This window comes from Canis lupus, chromosome 35, assembly GCF_003254725.2.
Source record: "Canis lupus dingo isolate Sandy chromosome 35, ASM325472v2, whole genome shotgun sequence".
NCBI lineage: Eukaryota > Metazoa > Chordata > Mammalia > Carnivora > Canidae > Canis > Canis lupus.
The window spans coordinates 18,228,426-18,246,981 of NC_064277.1; the positions used below are offsets into that span (position 1 = coordinate 18,228,426).

At 36.3% G+C, this 18,556-nt stretch overlaps 1 long non-coding RNA gene across 13 annotated transcripts in view; it reads right to left on the reverse strand.

The window, feature by feature from the left end:
* LOC112657565 (uncharacterized) overlaps positions 1 to 18,556 on the reverse strand; it is a 319,254-nt gene that overhangs the window by 122,739 nt on the left and 177,959 nt on the right. For 12 of the 13 annotated variants that reach the window (XR_007408364.1, XR_007408363.1, XR_007408374.1 and 9 more), the window contains one exon: positions 11,486 to 11,651. This is a non-coding gene — a long non-coding RNA (uncharacterized LOC112657565). Of the gene's footprint in view, positions 1 to 11,195; positions 11,274 to 11,485; positions 11,652 to 18,556 lie in introns of all 13 variants that reach the window. The other variant, XR_007408371.1, reaches the window with a different exon arrangement.

Here is an 18,556-nt window from a genome sequence, read left to right on the forward strand (position 1 = left end):
ACAAGAAGAAAGTAATTGAAAAAGTTCCAAGAAATCAGTATAACCAAATGGGTTATATTAGGATTTTTTTAAAAAGAAATCACAGTGAATTTAACAAATATCTCTTCCATATCTAAAGACAATGGCGCCTGTGTAGTAATCGACCTCCCCAGTTTCCTTCCCAGTATGTAATGAAACAACTACATAACTAGGAAAATTCTACCCAAGATTGTGCCCTTACCCTGCTCAGATAGCCATAACAAAATACCTCATGCAGGTGGCTTAAACAATAGAAATGTGTATCTCCTACTTCTGGAGGCTGGAAATCCAAGATCAAGATCTGGCTGGGCTCTGTTTGGGGTTACAGCTCTCTTCCTATCTTGCAGACGACTGCTTTGTCCTCACATCCTCTGAGCATGCATGGAGAGAGAGAGACACAGAGCTCTCTGGTGTTTTTTTCTTCTAAGGACACTAATCCTATTTGTCAGGGCCCCACTGATATGACCTTATCTAACCTTAATTACTTCCTTACTTCAAATACACCCACACCATGGGTGAGGGCTTTATATATGAATTTGGGAGAACATATATATTCGGTTTATAACATTCTACCCCAGGCCTCCCTTAAATTCATGTCCTTCTCACATGCAAAATACATTCATTCTATCCCAATAGTCCCAACAATTTTAATTCATTCCTGCATCAATTTTAAAGTCTAAAGGTCAAAGTATCATCTAAATATTTAAACCAGCTATGCATGAGTCTGAACACATGATCCATCCTGAGGCAAAACTCCTTGACAGCTGTGAGCCTGAGAAACTAGATGAGTCATATGCCTCCAAACTCTAATGGCAGGACATTCACATTACAAAAGGAAGAAATTGGGAAGAAGAAAAAATCTAGCAAGGCAGATTTCCATTGGATTGTAAGGCTCAAGAATAATCCTCTCTGATTTGATGCTCTGTCCTCCATGCCCGCTGGGGTGGCAGCATCATAACCAGACTCTGTGAGGATGGCCCTGGGCCGTGGCATCCAGGTCCCTAAAAAGGAAGAGGCCCAATTCTTTGAAACAGGACTCTGGGCCAGTGGTGGGAATGGCTTCCCTGCTGATGTCTAAAGCACCTTTGGGGTGATAAAATATTATAATATATGTCATAGACAAAGGGAAAATATGTAACTATTTCCTTATATTTTATCTTAGTTTTTAGCAGTTTCCCATAATGGCTTAAAATTAATTTTCTCTGCCCTTCATCCCACTAAGAATTTGATGAGATTCTCACATTCATGGGATGATATTTTTAAGTCAAATATGGCAGACTGTCATCCATTATTTTACCTCTTTCTCTGGAACTCCATTTGCCTTATTTTTAGACTTTTTTTCATACCGTCCTTTAGGTCATGAACACTATTTTTAATTATTTATTTAATTAATTAATGGTCTCTCTGCTATAGTTTACATAATTTCCGCTTGCCTAGTTTCATTGCATGAATCCTTTTTTCTGCAATGTCTCTTCCAATATTAAGTCCATCTAGGGAATTTTTGTTTTTAGATATTGTATTTTCAATTCTAGAACTTCCTTTTGGTTCTTTTTAGAGATTCCAGATCTCTCATGAAAACCTCTGTCTCCTCACCTCCTATAGCCACCTTTTCTTGTATATTTACAAAATATTTAGCATGGTTATTTTTCTGCTATTTCCAAAATGTAGGTCCTTTCTTTCTCTGCTCAGTAATTTTTACTGTATACTAAATATTCTGAATGATATATTTTAGAAGTTCTGTGTTCTATTTTCTTTCTCTAAATCTGTTAAGGTTTTGCTAGTAGATGGTGAAATCACTGGCAGCTCCCCTTAGTCTTGTGGAGACTTGGTGTTAAGTTTTTGTTGAGCAGGTCTATTTTGGTTTTATCTGTATCTCTTAGTCAGAGTCCTTTGAAGATTCACAGAAAAGTTCAAGCTGTAGATCATGTACCTTTAGTTTGAAAGGATTTTAACTCTAAATTCTGTCTCCCTAGCTGTGGAGAACCACCAATATCAAGGCTCATCTGTTGTTCAGTCTTCCTACAGCTGCTGATCCCAGAGCCATTTTGAGCCTTACCCTGTGCTTGTGCAATCTGGGAGCTGGCCCAGAGCTTTGTGGAAGTTCATATATGGATTTGGGAGCTCCCCAAGGGTGGCTCCTTCTTTTCTAGGATTTAATTAATCAATTTCTAGTAAGTGTGACAATGCCTAAGTCTGACTTCTGATTTCTGATACCTTTAAGACCATTGATCTCTTTCCTTGTTTTGTTGTATGAATAGACATGAATGCCTTGGAAAGAGAAGTCAGATGAATGTGGGTCTCACCATTGCAGTTACTTTCTTACAAACGTTGTATTTTATCTAGTTGATGGCTGTTTTCTATCTTTCCCAGTGCTTTTAACAAGTTTATAATTGTAGCAGCAGGAGGGTTAGTCTAATACAAGCTACTGTGCCATTATTAGAAGCCACAAGTCCTGTGTTAATAATGAATATTTAATGATGTCCTAAAAGTTAGTAAGATTAAAAAAAACACAATAGAAAAAAAAGTAAAGATACTCAATTGGGCACTTCACAGGAGAGGAAATGGGTGAGAAATAAACATGAAAATATGAGCTTCATTAGTAATTAGGAAAATACAAAGTAAGACCATAATGAGATATTGATTCATATCCATTTGAATAACAAAAATAAAAAAAGGTAGGTGATATGAAATGGCAGGGAAAATGTAGATCAATAGTAGAATATCACATATTCTGGTGAAAATGTAAATTGGGAAAGAATAGTAGTCAATGTCTTATAAATTTGAATATTCATATAACCTAGGACCTAGCATTTTCACTTCTATTCAAGAGAAAATTTTATGCATGTTGCAATAGACTTTATTTGGTCAACTTAGTATTATCCCCACTCTTTTCTATACTTCCTATGTAGAAAGGAAGCAGCATAGTAACTATATATTTCCCAGATATCTTAGCCAACAGAATTATGGGTTAGAAGATACCATTATGAACCACTTCTGTGAAATTAGAAAGCCCAAAAAGAGAAGCCATTAACTTTCAAAAGCGCGGTAAGCAAAGCAGGGAACATTGGTAGGGAATAGAAACCAGGTTTCGTCAGGGTGGCTGATAATCCTGCTGAAAACAGCCCACTTCACTAATGCATGGAGGTGAGATCATTGAAACCAGCTTCCCTCCACCTCAAGATTTCCTGGAAGCTAGCTGCAGTATCTCTGACCTTCACAGGTCCTTTAAACAAATATGTAAGCACCTAATGCCCTGTATTAAATCCCTTCCTATTCAATACACTCTAAATAGAGGTGTTTTTTTTTTTTTAATTTTTACAATAAAAACAATGTGATGCTGTCAACCCAAGGATAGATATATAAGTAGTGGTATGTACATATAATAAAATATTTTACATAAAAACATGGGCAAATCTCAGAATCTTAATAATGAATGAAAAGGAAGTCTCAGAGGATTTTATACACAAGTACCCTTTTAATAAAGTACAAAAATGTGTAAAAGTAAACCGTTTATTTTAGGCATATATCTCTGTGCATAACAAAAACTTTTAAACAGCAAAAGAAAAACACAAGACTTACAACAGTTGAGTTAGAGAAATAGAGACAAAACAAAAAAGGAACATAGAGACATATGTAAGTTATTGCATAAGTTTCTGTTAACAACTTACTTTGGTGGCATATTCATGGATATCCACTGTAGTGTGAAAATAAATTAATTAAAAATGATACTGGCTATGGGGCACCTTAGTGACTTAGTTGGTTAAGCATCTGACTTTTGGCTCAGCTTAGGTCTTGATCTCATGGTCGTGAATTCAAGCCCTGGATTAGGCTCCATGCTACACATGGAGCCCACTTTAAAAAATAAAATAAAAGATACTGGCTAGAGCAATGTTAATGTTTTCATGAACCCAGGATTAAACAAACCCAATTTTGTGTACCCATACTCTTAAAATAAAACCTCATACATGGTCTTAACAATTGGAGAGTACTAATTCAGTCACTTGGAAGATTGGACGGAATAATTTTTTTAAATGTAGCACAAAGAAGGGGTGGGGGGGGAAGGATGAAAAGCCATAACAAAATTTAAAACATTTCGAATAGAAACTCCAAACTGAATATATATGTATAATGATATTTCTAGAAGCAAATAAGAGATAGCATGAATGATAGGCAATACTAGAAAATACATAAAATAAAATAACAATAGCCAATTGTTTCCCAGAACTAGGAGGAAAAAAACATGAGTTGATAGGTTGTCAGTGCTCAGTAAGGGCCAGGAAGGGAAACAAATATAAAACCTCACTCAAAATGCCATAGTACAAACAAAACTATAAAGAGAGAAAAAAAAAAAAGAGGTGCCCGGGTGGCTCAGTCAGTTAAGCATGCAACTATTGATTTCAGCTCAGGTCATGATCTTGGGGTCATAACATCGAGCCCTGTGTCAAGCTCCATGCTAATGTGGAGCCTGCTTAAGATTCTCTCTCCCTCTGTACCACCCCCTCTCACACGCTCTTTCTCTAAAAATAAATACATAACTAAATAAAATCATAAAATCTACCAGAGAAAAAGGAAGAGTATCCTTAAAAATAAAAATTGGACGGGCATCAGATCGCTTATCAGTACCACAGACTATAAGAAAGCAGTTGGAAAAGTATTTCTAAATCCTGAGAGAAAATAACTTTGAACCTAGAACGCAATGCACAATAAAACTTCAAGAGTAAAAGTTTAATGAAGATATTTTAATATCCTTAAAAGACTTAAAATCCTACTCCCTATACACTCTCACAGAAGTAAACAATTCTAACAAGAAAAGAAGTAAACACAAAAAGAAAAACTTAGATTCAAAAAATGCACTGGCAAGCAGTATATAAGCAGGCATGTCTATTAGTAATAGCTAAATATTGATAAAATTATTTTAACAATTAGTTCAAATTAAAAATTAGATGATAGCATGGGCTATGGTGGTTCTTGTGAGGGGGCTGGTGGTTAGTGAGTAAAACTCAGAATAAAAAAACATTCTAACATGTTTAAATTCTTGGAAGGAAGAAAGTAGTTGGAAGGAAGAAAGTAATTGAGTAACACCAGACTTTATTAGGAACTCTAATAAATCTTGAACAATTCAACAAAAGCACGATGAAGAAGAAAAGGAAACAATGACCAAGCTCATACAAGCACACCTCATTTTATTGTGCTTTGCTTTATTGTACTTCACAGATACTGCTTTTTTTTTTCTTTTACAAATGGAAGGTTTATGGCAACCCTGTATCTAGCAAGTCTATCAGTGCCATTTTTCCAACAGCATTCTCTCAATTCGTGTCTCTGTCACATTTTGGTAATTCTTCCAACATTTCAAATTTTTTTGTTTATTATCATATTTGTTGTGGCAATTTGTGATCAATGACTTCTCTTTCATGTTACTATTACAGTTGTTTTGGGGCGCCGTACCCATGTAAGATGGCAAAATTAATTGATAAATGTGTGTGTTCTGATTGCTCCACTGACCAACTATTCTTTCCCCCATTTTCTTTCCTTGCCCTCTGAGACACAGCAGTATTGAAACTAGGCCAATTAATCAACCTACAATAGCCTCCTGTTCGAGTAAAAGGAAGAGTCACAGGTCTCTCACTTTAAATCAAAAGCTTGAAATGATCAAGCTCAGGAAGGAAGGCATGTTGAAAGGCAAAAAAGACTGAGAGGTAGGATCTTATGTCAGTTAGCCAAGTTGTGAATGCAAAGAAAAGTTCTTGAGGAAAATAAGAAGTGCCACACCCTTTTTGAACTCGGCCACAGTAACTTCTTGCAAGATACATCCATGAAGGCAAAAGAAACAAAAGAAAAAATGAACTATTGGGACTTCATCAAGATAGGAAGCTTTTGCACAGCAAAGGATACAGTCAACAAAACTAAAAGACAACCTACAGAATGGGAGAAGATATTTGCAAATGACATATCAGATAAAGGGCTAGTTTCCAAGATCAATAAAGAACTTATTAAACTCAACAACAAAGAAACAAACAATCCAATCCTGAAATGGGCAAAAGACATGAACAGAAATCTCACGGAGAAAGACATAGACATGGCCAACATGCACATGAGAAAATGCTCTGCATCACTTGCCATCAGGGAAATACAAATCAAAACCACAATGAGATACCACCTCACACCAGTGAGAATGGGGAAAATTAACAAGGCAGGAAACCACAAATGTTGGAGAGGATGCGGAGGAAAGGGAACCCTCTTACACTGTTGGTGGGAATGTGAACTGGTGCAGCCACTCTGGAAAACTGTGGGGAGGTTCCTCAAAGAGTTAAAAATAGACCTGCTCTATGACCCAGCAATTGCACTGCTGGGGATTTACCCCAAAGATACAGATGCAATGAAACGCCGGGACACCTGCACCCCGATGTTTCTAGCAGCAATGTCCACAATAGCCAAACTGTGGAAGGATCCTCGGTGTCCATCAAAAGATGAATGGATAAAGAAGATGTGGTTTATGTATACAATAGAATATTACTCAGTCATTAGAAATGACAAATACCCAGCATTTGCTTCAACGTGGATGGAACTGGAGGGTATTATGCTGAATGAAATAAGTCAATCGGAGAAGGACAAACACTATATGGTCTCATTCATTTGGGGAATATAAATAATAGTGAAAGGGAATAGAGGGAAGGGAGAAGAAATGGGTAGGAAATATCAGAAAGGGAGACAGAACATAAAGACTCCTAACTCTGGGAAACGAACTAGGGGTGGTGGAAGGGGAGGAGGGCAGGGGGGTGGGGGTGACTGGGTAGCGGGCACTGAGGGGGGCACTTGACGGGATGAGCACTGGGTGTTACTCTGTATGTTGGCAAATTGAGCACCAATAAAAAATAAATTTATTATTAAAAAAAATAAGAAGTGCCACTCCTATGAACATATGAATGATAAGAAAGCTAATATGGAGAAAGTGTGAGTGTTCTGGACAGAAGATCAAATAAGCACAGTATTCCCTTCAGCCAAAACCTCATCCACAGCAAGGCCCTAACTCTCTCTAATTCTATGAAGGCTGAGAGAGGTGAGGAAACCATAAAAAAGTCTGAAGCTAGGAGAGGTTGGTTCATGAGGCTTAAGGAAAGAAGCCATCTCCATAAGGTAAAAATGCAAGAAGAAGCAACAAGTGCTGCTGTAGAAGCTGCAGCTAGTTCTCCAGAAGATCTAGCTGAGATAGTTCATGAAGGTGGTTACAATAAACAATAGATTTTCAATGTAGATAAAACAGCCTTCTATTGGAAGAAGATGCCATCTAGGACTTTCAGAGCTACAGAGAAGTCAATGCCTGCCATCAAAGGAGAGGCTGATGCTCTAGTTAGGGGCTAATGAAGCTACTGACTTAGTCGAAGCCAATGCTCAGTTACCATTTTGAAAATCCTAGAGCCTTAAGAATGATGCTAGATCTACCCTGCCTGTGTTCTATAAATGGAACAACAAAGCCAGGATGACAGTACATCTGTTTATAACATGATTTGCTGAATATCTTAAGCCCACTATGATCATCTGCTGCTCAGAAAATGATCCCTTTCAAAATATTAGTGGTCAATGACAGTGAACCTAGTTACCCAAGAGCTGGTGGAGATGAACAGTGAGATAAATATTGTTTTCATGCCTGCTGACACAACATCCATTCTGAAACCCAAGAATTTTTCCTTCCAAATCATATTACTTAGGAAATACATTTCAAAAGCCCATATAGCTGCCATGCATAGTAATTCTTTTGGTGGATCTGAGTAAAGTGAACTGAAGACCTTCTGGAAAGGAGTCACTATTCTAGATGCCATTAAGAACATTCATGATTCATACCTAGAGGTCAAAATACCAACATGAACAGGAGTTTGGAAGAAGTTGAATCCAAACTTCATAGAGATTTTGAGGGGTTCAAGACTTCTGTGGAGGAATCTTGAGGACTGAATTGTTGCCATCTTTTGATAAAACTTGAAAGGATGAAGAGTTGCTTCTTATGGATGAGTAAAGAAAGTTGTTTCTTGAGGTGGAATCTACTCCTGGTGGAGATGCCATGAAGATTGTTGAAATAACAAAGGATTTAGAATATTACATAAACTCAGTTGAACAAGCAGTGGCAGGGTTTGAAAAGATGCACTCCAATTCTGAAAGAAGTTCTACAGTGGGTACAATGCTACCAAACAGCATCACACTACTACAGAGAAATCATTCATGAAAAAAAGAGTTCACTGATGTGGCAAACTTCACTTTTTTCTTGTTTTAAGAAATAGCAAAACAAACAAACAAAAATAGCCACAGCCACCTCACCTTTGGTAATCACCACCATGAGCAGTCAGCAGCCAGCAACATCAAGAGAAGACCCTCCACCAGCGAAAAGACCAGAACTCATTGACTTCTCAGAAGATGGTTAGCATTTTTTACCAGTAAAATATTTTTAAATTAAGCTACCTGCATTGTTTTTTTAGACATAATGCTATTTCACACTTAATAAACTACAGTATAGTGCAAACATAACTTCTATATGCACTGGGAAACCAAAAAAATCATTTGACACACTTTATGGCAATATTTGCTTTGCTGTGGTGGTCTGGAACCCAACCTGCAATATCTCCAAAGTATGCCTGTTAGTAGAAAACACATGGAAAAAGAAACTAGATATAAACCTAAAGATCGGGGTCCCTGGGTGGCGCAGCGGTTTGGTGCCTGCCTTTGGCCCAGGGCCCGATCCAGGAGACCCTGGATCGATTCCCACGTCGGGCTCCCGGTGCATGGAGCCTGCTTCTCCCTCTGCCTGTGTCTCTGCCTCTCTCTCTCTCTCTGTGACTATCATAAATAAATAAAAATTAAAAAAAAATAAACCTAAAGATCTTATTAACTATAGTAAATGTTAGTACTGTATTAAAAGATAGAGAACCTCAGAATGAATAATATAATATGCAAATAGAGGCTATTTATAAAATGCACATAGCTTAATGAAGAGGAATCAGAGATGTTGAAAATAAGAGAATGGAAAAATGCAAAACAGTCAAATATTAATAAAAAGAAGGTATAATGATATTAAATCTGACAAAATAGAATCCAAGGAACACAGAGAGACATTTTAAATATCAATAAATGGAAAGTTGCAGTAATGAGATAGAAAGAAGGTTTTGAACTTGAATGAACCCAAATAAAGCTTAAAATATATAAAAGCAAATCTGATAGAAACACAAAGAGAAACAGACAAATCCATAATCATAGTGTAAATCTGTCATATAGTGACAGATCAAGTACCCAAAAAAAGCAAGGATGTAAGAGATTTGAACAACATAATGAACAAATTTGCTGTAACAGATTTGTATAGAACTTTGCATTCCTAAAAACAGGGAATGTACACTCTTTTCATCTACACAAAGGCCGTTTACAAAGACTGCTCTAGACACAAAAGGAAGTCTCAACAAATTCCATACTGTTAGCATTAAGATGGCCACATTACACACAATAAAATGAGAAGTCAACCAGAAAACAGCCCCTTCCCTACTAACTCCATATATCTAGGACTTTTTTCCCTGTGTGTCAGTAATTAATGAGTAAAATAGGAAACCAGTGTGAAAATTGCAAATTATTTAATAATGTAAAAAAATATATATATCAAGGCCAGTGAGATAAAGGCAATATAGCCCTCAGAGAATTTATACACTTCAAATTATTTCTTAAAAATACTAAAGATTAAATAAATTAATATTTCTAAGGAATATGCTAGAAGAGGAATAACAAAATGAATCCAGATAAAGCAATGGTAGGAAATAAAGCTACCACCTTGTAATGATAATAAGTATACAAAAAAAAAAAAAAAAAACTAGAATTAATTAAAGCAAACCAGTGCCTCACTTAAAACTAATGAAATAATTTTGTGGGTATATTAAAGGAAAACACATGAAATGGTGAAAGAAAAAAATAAGTCAAAAAAACACAAGTTGATAAATGTCTCTATAAATCAAGATATTTTAAATTTGTTACATTGTGACAGGACATTTAAAAATTACCAAGAATCTTGAAAATCTGAATGACAAGGACAGTTTTCTAGAAAAATATAAATTACCAAAGAGAAGTAGAAAACATAAACAGACTAATTAGCACAGCATAAATTGAAAAAAAAATTGCCAACATCATCTGATGTCCCAGTGTTACTGGTATCATATCAAACAAGGTTTTCTCAATTTAACTGCATTTAACCTTGACACTACTAATTTCTAGTAGCAAGGTTTTATGGACACTAAAATGAACTATGAATAGGAATTTACTCAGCACATACAACTGTATAGACAACTAACACTGGGTTGCTCTTGCAAATATGGCAGCCTTTACTAAATGTGTGTTTTTTAAAAACCTAAATACTATAAAAATGGATGTAATAAAGGAATTGCTTACATATCCAGTGGCATTCTTAGTTAACCCCATTAAATTTATAATGTCCTTAGCCTTGGAATTGTTCATTATTTCACTGGGACCTTGCTTTTGCAGGTTTCCAGGTTTAATAGCAAATGCCTAAGTTGTACTTAATGAGGAAATTGTTAGAGAATAAACTTACAGAACAGTTTAGAAAAGCTTTTCTTCTTAGTAATCCAAGTTTCTAAGTGAAAGACAGACTGAGAAGAAGACAGAGAGGTAAAAGTAACCTTTTAAAGCTACAATTAATATAAACTATTGATGCTGATAATCACTACGGTAGGCAGAATAATGGCTTCCCAAAGATGTCCATGCCCTAGTCCCTAGACCACTCACTCAACGTGTTACCTTACATGGAAAAAGGACTTGCAGATATATTTAAAGTTGAGAATTTTAAGGTAGAGAGATGAGCATGAATTATCCAGGTGGATCCAGCTTTACCACATGAGCCCTTCCTTACAGTCCAGAGAACTTACCCTAGCTGGAGTCTGAGAGAGCCAATAAAAAGGAAGGTCAGAGAGATTCCAAGTGTGAGCAGAACTTGACACCCCATTGCTGTGGTTCTGAGGTATAAGAGGACCATGTACAATAGTGGCAGAGACATTTCTAGAAGCTAAGGGTTACCCCTGTCTGACAGCCAGCACACAATGCTCCAGTACAGAGGCAGTAGAATTCCACCAACAACCCAGATGCAGTTGGACAGTTTCTTTCCCCAGAGCCTCCAGAAGGGAATACAGCCCTCCAATCACCTTGATTTGGGTCTTATGAGACTCTACGGAGAGCAACCAGCTGAGCCACACCATATCCGGACTTCTGACCCACAGAAACTGCGAGATAATAAAGAATCACATGAATATTCTGTTATGTCACTGAATTTGTGATAATTTTTACAGCAACAGAAAAAGAACAGACCCACCAACCAAAATAACAAATACAAAGGTGCAGTGATCTTACTCTTACCCACAAAAGAGTGGGTACTCAAATCTTCCTGAGGCTATCCCCATGACTTGGAAGAGGCATTCCCCAATATTGAACTCACCAATGTGAAGAACTTTCCAAAATGTCAGCCATGTCTTTACTTGCGTAGCAAGTTACAGTGAAGTGAAACTACTCTTTGTTCTGCTGGCAATCCACCATGCAGTAATGGATCCACGTTTGCTGTGATGTGCCGGATGGCATTGGGACACAGCCGCTTACAGCGTCATCTAAAACACAGAGGTAAGCAAAAACTTAGGAATCCCTGATGTTAAAATTGGAGGCAAGAAATTTCATGACCCTGTGGAAATCTGTGAGTTTTTATTTAAACTGACCACGGGCCTGTTTTAGGATTTTTGTCCAGTTATGAATCTGTGCCCTAAATTATACCACTACTACACAGTGCTGAAATCATCTTCATTATCTATGACACATTACCAGTCATTAAAGCAATTTGAAATACTGAGGCTCCCAGTCATCTGCCCTTAGAAATACCCAATTGTATTATGCAACCTACTTAGGAAACTTTTATGGTGCAAGATCTCCCTAACTCACATCCGCAAGTTGATAAAAAGGCACATATTTTACTATTCGACATTTCATATTGGCTTATATCTGATACCAGCTGTACAGTTTCAGAGGTAGAAAAACTTTCTAAAAAATTCAAGCTATTCACCCAAAATTGGCATGAATTCTTTGCCATAAATCTGACTTTTTTGAAAGACATACACTATTATAGATTTTTGTCATCATATTACCCTAGGGATGTCATCTACATCTAGGAATACTTTTTTTTTTTTTTTAGGAATACTTTTTAACAGGATGCTAAGTATCTGAGATTTTAGGTCAGGCTGTAACGATGATATAAACAAACTAGTTCTAGAGGTGTTTTCAGAGAGGGTGCCGAGAATCAGTATGTTGCTCAATAATTAAGAACAGGAGTCAATCTTGAACTGACTTGCAAGCCTTGCCAGTCTCCATCAGTAGAGGGTTAGAGACTTATGAGAAAACGCAGCACCTACTCTGAGAACTTTCCATAACCCCGTTGCTATTAGATAGGAAACTGGCTTTTTGCCTCAGGACAAGAGGGTTCCAAGCCTGTCAATTTGGTCCAGATAATGATAAGTCTAGTCTAAGATTTACACTAATCCTTTGCTAATTAAGAGTTCAGCTCTTCAGGGAGATGAACTACATAGCCATTCTTCCAGATGAAAAAAATTACAAGAAACATTTTCTGTGTGATCATCTCACACTATTGCTTTTTCTCAAGCGGTGCATATATGTAATTCATTTTAAGATAAAACATAATAGTTTGGAATTTCTGTACTCACAAATACAGCACAGAGACAGCCTAATAACAAAGCACAAATTAACTGGTCACAACTTGATGCTACTTTTGGGGCAAGGGTTGTGTATATGTTAAGAAATGCTGCTGGTCAAAGCTTGTGCTTTCGTTTCTTTTGAGTTCCTGCAGTGAGCTGATCAGCCAAAGGGCAATTTCACAGAAAGAAAATGATGACTTGTTAGAGAACCCTCTTTCCTTTTCTTTTTTTTTTTTTTTTTTTTAATTTATTTTTTTATTGGTGTTCAATTTACTAACATACAGAATAACACCCAGTGCCCGTCACCCATTCACTCCCACCCCCCGCCCTCCTCCCCTTCTACCACCCCTAGTTCGTTTCCCAGAGTTAGCAGTCTTTATGTTCTGTCTCCCTTTCTGATATTTCCCACACATTTCTTCTCCCTTCCCTTATTTTCCCTTTCACTATTATACGATAGAGGAGGACCGTTCTTCGGTCAAGGGTATACGAGTAGCTGCGCTCCCCTGCTAGAACCTCCAAACAAGCCCTCTTTCCTTTTCTGTTTAATCACCTGCTCTTTGGCAGATTTGAAGAGATACTTTCTGTGAGTGATAGAGCCTGATAAACTCTATTTATTCTTTCTTTTTTTTTTTTTTGAGAGAGAGAGAGAATGCACATGTGGAGGTGGGGGCATGGAGGAGGGGTAGACGGAGAGAGAGAGAGAGAGAATCCCAAAAAGACTCCATGTCCAGCAAGAAGCCTGATGTAGGGCTCAATCTCATAACCCTGAGATCATGACTTGAACCAAAATCAAGAGTTAGATGTTTAACTGACTGAGCCACCCAGGAGCCTCTCTATTCATTCTTTTAAAAAACAAAAATAAATGCTTACCATGTACTAGATGATGTAAGAACAAAAGAACAGAACACTGTTTCAGTTACAAACAGTATGTTTTCACAGCTCATAAAGAGACTCTGCATATACCTTTATAATAAATAGAATATGCACAGAAATATCATGTCTCTATTTTTTTGAACAAGTTCACATGACTCATTTGGGAACCAACCCACAATTTAAAAAGCTAATCACCCATTTCCATACACTTCCAAAGCATACAATAATTCCAGGTTTTATAATCATTTTTCTGTAGCATACATTTTAAGTAGGCTTATAACAGAAAAGGAAATATATACTTTAATCAGAATACTTTAAATCATATTGTAGGATACTTTCCATGGAAACATTCTATAGGTGTTCATTGCCCAATACTAGAGTAGAGCCACCAGTGATACGTGACCTTTTATATTTAAATTGTTTCAAATTAAGAACTCAGTTCCTCAGCTATACTAATCCATTTCAAGTGCTCAAGAGCCACCCGTGGCTACTGGCTACTGTACTGGGCAGTACGGAATATCTTATTCATCACAGAGAGCTCAACTGGATAGCTCATTTATAGTTGTCCTTGTTTTTATCTTAATCCACAAGAGATGATATTTTCTTGTTTTAGCGGTTTCAGTACAATTATAGATTGTAAAGGATGTCTGAGAACAAATATATCAATGCTTATTATTACCCGAGAGAACTAATGCTTAGAAAGTTTTAGGTAACAGGAAGATCACTCAGGGCTTTCCTTTAGATTCTGAGGTCCATCTTGCATTGAAATCCTTATCCGTCTGGTCCCTGACAAGAGTATGGTGGCTGATTGAAATCTAGGGCTGAGATGATCAGATTTTATCTACTATGACAGTGCTGATTGATTCGTAATAGCTGCTTGATTCAAGCTCCAGAGCTCAGAGAGAAAAAGTGGCTTGATGTGTTAATGATGACTCGCAGGTCAAGAGCTGATGTTGTGCTTGCTGAGCATTTTCTATCACTACAAGCATTCACGCACAACTAATAAGCGCACACACAGTGGGAAGATACACATGCAGAAGTAAAACAATTTTGAAGAAGGTGATGGTCTGTTTCATATCTCCTGGACTACTTGAAAATTATCCTTTAGCTTTGGCTCTCTAACTTTAGAAGGATATAGATGGAACTCTGGTGATAAAAGGAAAAACTTTAAATTACTCTCATACACGTTCCCCAAGCCCTGAATAACCTAGCCCACCTTGTCTCCATCTTTTATAAGAGATATGAGTCCTGTCTGGACTAAGAAAAACCTCTTTGGGATGGTTCTGTGAGAGAAACTATAAAATAACCTTCCAAGAGAGTCTTTTATGGAGAAAATGAAATGTCACCTCTCCTGCAGTGGCTTAAAAAATATGTTTTCCTGAAAATCAGAAGACACATGGAAGGCTCCTTCAGGCCACATGATCCTGCAATAGCCTCTAGAGGATTTAAGAAATACAATTTCTCATTCTTAGACTCTTGCCTGTCCACCGCATAAATTCCTAGTGTACTCTGTCCCTAGGAGAAAAATGTATTATTCTGCTCACAGGAAATGAAGTTTGAGATGTGCTTTAACTCCAACTTTCTCTTTGGAAGGCTGAGTTTTATAAAGATTTCCAAGCTTATCCATCTAATTCTTCACGTTGAAAATTCTGGTTCAGCCACTGTGAAGTTACACGAAGGTTGATTCCAGTTTGGGAGTTGTCTGGGAGCCTTGCTTCATCTTAGACTTTTGTATAGAGCTTTGGCCACACTTCCACAGCAAAGAAGAAAACATAAATCTACTTTTTCCTCTTTGTTAGCAATGCTCAGAGAATATATTGGTTAAAACAGAAGTCTCTTTGATGAACTGTGATTTTTCAACAATCTGTATGAACTTTTTTTTTTTCCATTTTCTGGGATAACTGTGAGTTGGTAGCATGAAAACAGAAGTGGTTTTTAAAGCAGATATATTAGAGAAGAAATTGTCCAAAAGCTTCAATGCATACTGGAAGAATGTTGTGTCTTTCGTTATAATCAGGGGGACCACAGTTACATGAAAGAGAGATGATCAATTTAAATAGGAAAAAAACTTGAAGGAAAAGGATTCTATTTCATTCTAATTGAAATGTTTACATTACTAAGATTTTAAGATTTTTTTGTTCTAAAATGTGATTTAGCACCACAATTCATATGGCTGTCACAGTGGAAATCTTGTTTCAATTCATTTCTTAAGAAAATTCAACGATTCAATGACAAGAATATCTTTGATGACTTAAGTTAAGGCATCAGGTATTAATCCATGGTAACGTGCCTACTGGATAGAGGGCTTCCCTGTACATTTTAAACATGCAACAGTGACATAAAGCAATGCACAGGCCTTCTACCAGCCAGACATCATTCCAGAGTGCATAAAATGAGTATCTGCTGATTTAAAGATATACCTTCAAAAACTCAAAATACATAAAAAAGTAAAAGAAAATATAGAAACAACTATTTTATACAATTTTATGCAACTTCTAAAAAGAATATAGTAGTTACAGGCTTATGTGACAAAACATCAAATACAATCATAAATATAATGCAGTCCCAAATAAAAAATATATGTGTCAAAAATATATATATGTGTGTGTATACACATAAACACATACGTATATACATATGAAGTCTATATATATAAACTGGAGAATACCTATGTAGAATATTTTTTACAAAGGGACATAGAGGCTAATTACTAGCCATCTGCCAAAAAAAAATGCTAAAAGAAAAAAATGTGTAAATGAATTAACTTGGAAATGCAGGTAGAATGTCCAGCTAATAACATTTATTGAGAGCTTATTATGTGGCAGGTATGATGTTAAACACTTTACACACATTAAGTCATTTGATCCTTACAAATCAGTAAGGTGCAATTAATGACCACATTTCATATGAAAAGACTAAGATTCATAGTGGTTTGCTAATGTGTCCAGTTCCATGGCCAATAAATACCAAAGTAGATGCCAAATCTGTCTGATACCAAATTCTCTCTTTCGGGATGAATAGGTAAGAATTATTTTACATTAACATTTCAAAGCACCAGCTTATGAGGGGTTGGTCGCTGCTCACTCAATTATGGTGTTTTATATATATAAATGGTTATTTCCCGAGTGCTTAAAAATACACATTTATTTCAAGTGAATCAGTGCATATTGAATATGTACTTTGTGTTGGGCACTGTGCTGGGACATGAGAACAAAAAGATGAATAAGAGGTTGTTCAGGCCCTCAAGTAGGTCAGTCCATTGGAGGAGAAAAGCACATAAACAAACGTTTACAATATACCATGCTAAATACCACGCTGCCAGGATCCAAAGTGCTTCAGCAGAAAGAAGATGGCCTATTATTTGGGGAATCCATGTCATTTTAAAAGCCTGTTTTCAAGATTAATTTTCTTAGCAAGCTTTTTACTACACACCATTTGTACAGAATTCTAATGTAAATTTTCATAAATTTCCGAATAGCAGAGTTTTAAGTAGTATTGTTAATACTATCATCCCTAAGAGTATTTCACAAATAAGCTAAGACACACTCTAGTTATTCTAGAAGGAAACGCATCAAAGTCACATAACATAGGTAGTACATTTTGGAGAAAGAAAATTAGGGTAAAATGTGGTGGGAATATTTCTTTGAGTCATACGTTCATGAAATTCTTAAATAGTTGGATAACAATTTGCTTCTGCCTTGTTGAAATATCTATTAATATTTTGAATGTTTAAATATAAGCTATAGAATATTAAAATGATATTTTATTGATGACACTAGGAATATTTAAGATTATAACTAGTTCTCACACACAAAGCACATTTTTCAAAATAAAAGAAATCTGACTCCTGGTGAAGTAAGGGCACTTAAAAGTTGGTCTCTTCTAAAGGAATTTTTAATTAAATCCCTATTATCTTCTCGTTCCAAATAAAGTGGTGATAGCTCTCAAAAATTTGTTCCACCTTATAGGATTTAAATTTTTTGTTATGTACTTAAGGGATTTTTAAATACAGCACTATAAAAACATATTGTCACACTACCAAGAGTCAAAATGCAGGATAATAAGTGATTCTCAGTTTTTACCATTACAACTGGTCTTTTCTTCATGGGCAGACTAGAAGACTAACCTTTTCTTTCTTCTCCATCCCTATCCACTCTGTTCCTAATTCAGTGTCCCCATAAGCTGGAATTAAGCAACCAGAGAGGAGAGAGGCGTAAATGGCAGCACAGAGGAATGTGTCAATTAAGAAATCCTCTGGGAGGTCAGATAAACCTCTTGATCGATGTATCTGCAGATTTCTCCAAACCCCATAAGATAGAGGATTCCACAGCCATTCTTTTACTGGGGCTTTGGATTTGAGTCAGAAATTATCAGAGCATTACTAGAACTATGAGAACTGGAAATAGCCTTTTCACGAAGTAATTGTATCTATAAAATGAGAACACTAAATTTGATCATCTGTAAGATCCAGCTCTTCTACTTCTGAGGTCTTGATGTCCAAGAAGCAATTAAGTAAAATATCTACCTATGTGTGAGCAGAGAGATCCTACCTTTTTCTTTATTCCAGGCATTTTAATGTCTCCTATTTTCCCATACAATTTAGATAAATGAGCTAAAAACCTAGAGGAGACTTAGAAGTAGGTTGTTGGGAAGATTTCTATGACTTTATAAGCCCATAATAAAATATTAGCAAAAGGAATTAATCAAAAAAATAGTGAAACGATGACAAAAAGCTTGTATTTGTTGGTGAATTGGTGAAGCATGCAGCAACCTAAGATTTATTGTTTGGGAAAAACTAAGGATGTCTTCTCATTCTTTTCTACATAAGGAGAAATGTATAGATGCATAGATATATTCATAGATCCCAAATATGTACATTGTAAAAAAAAGGTGGTAAACAAATGAAACAGCTTTCAAGGGTACTTACCTCTGAGTGATGG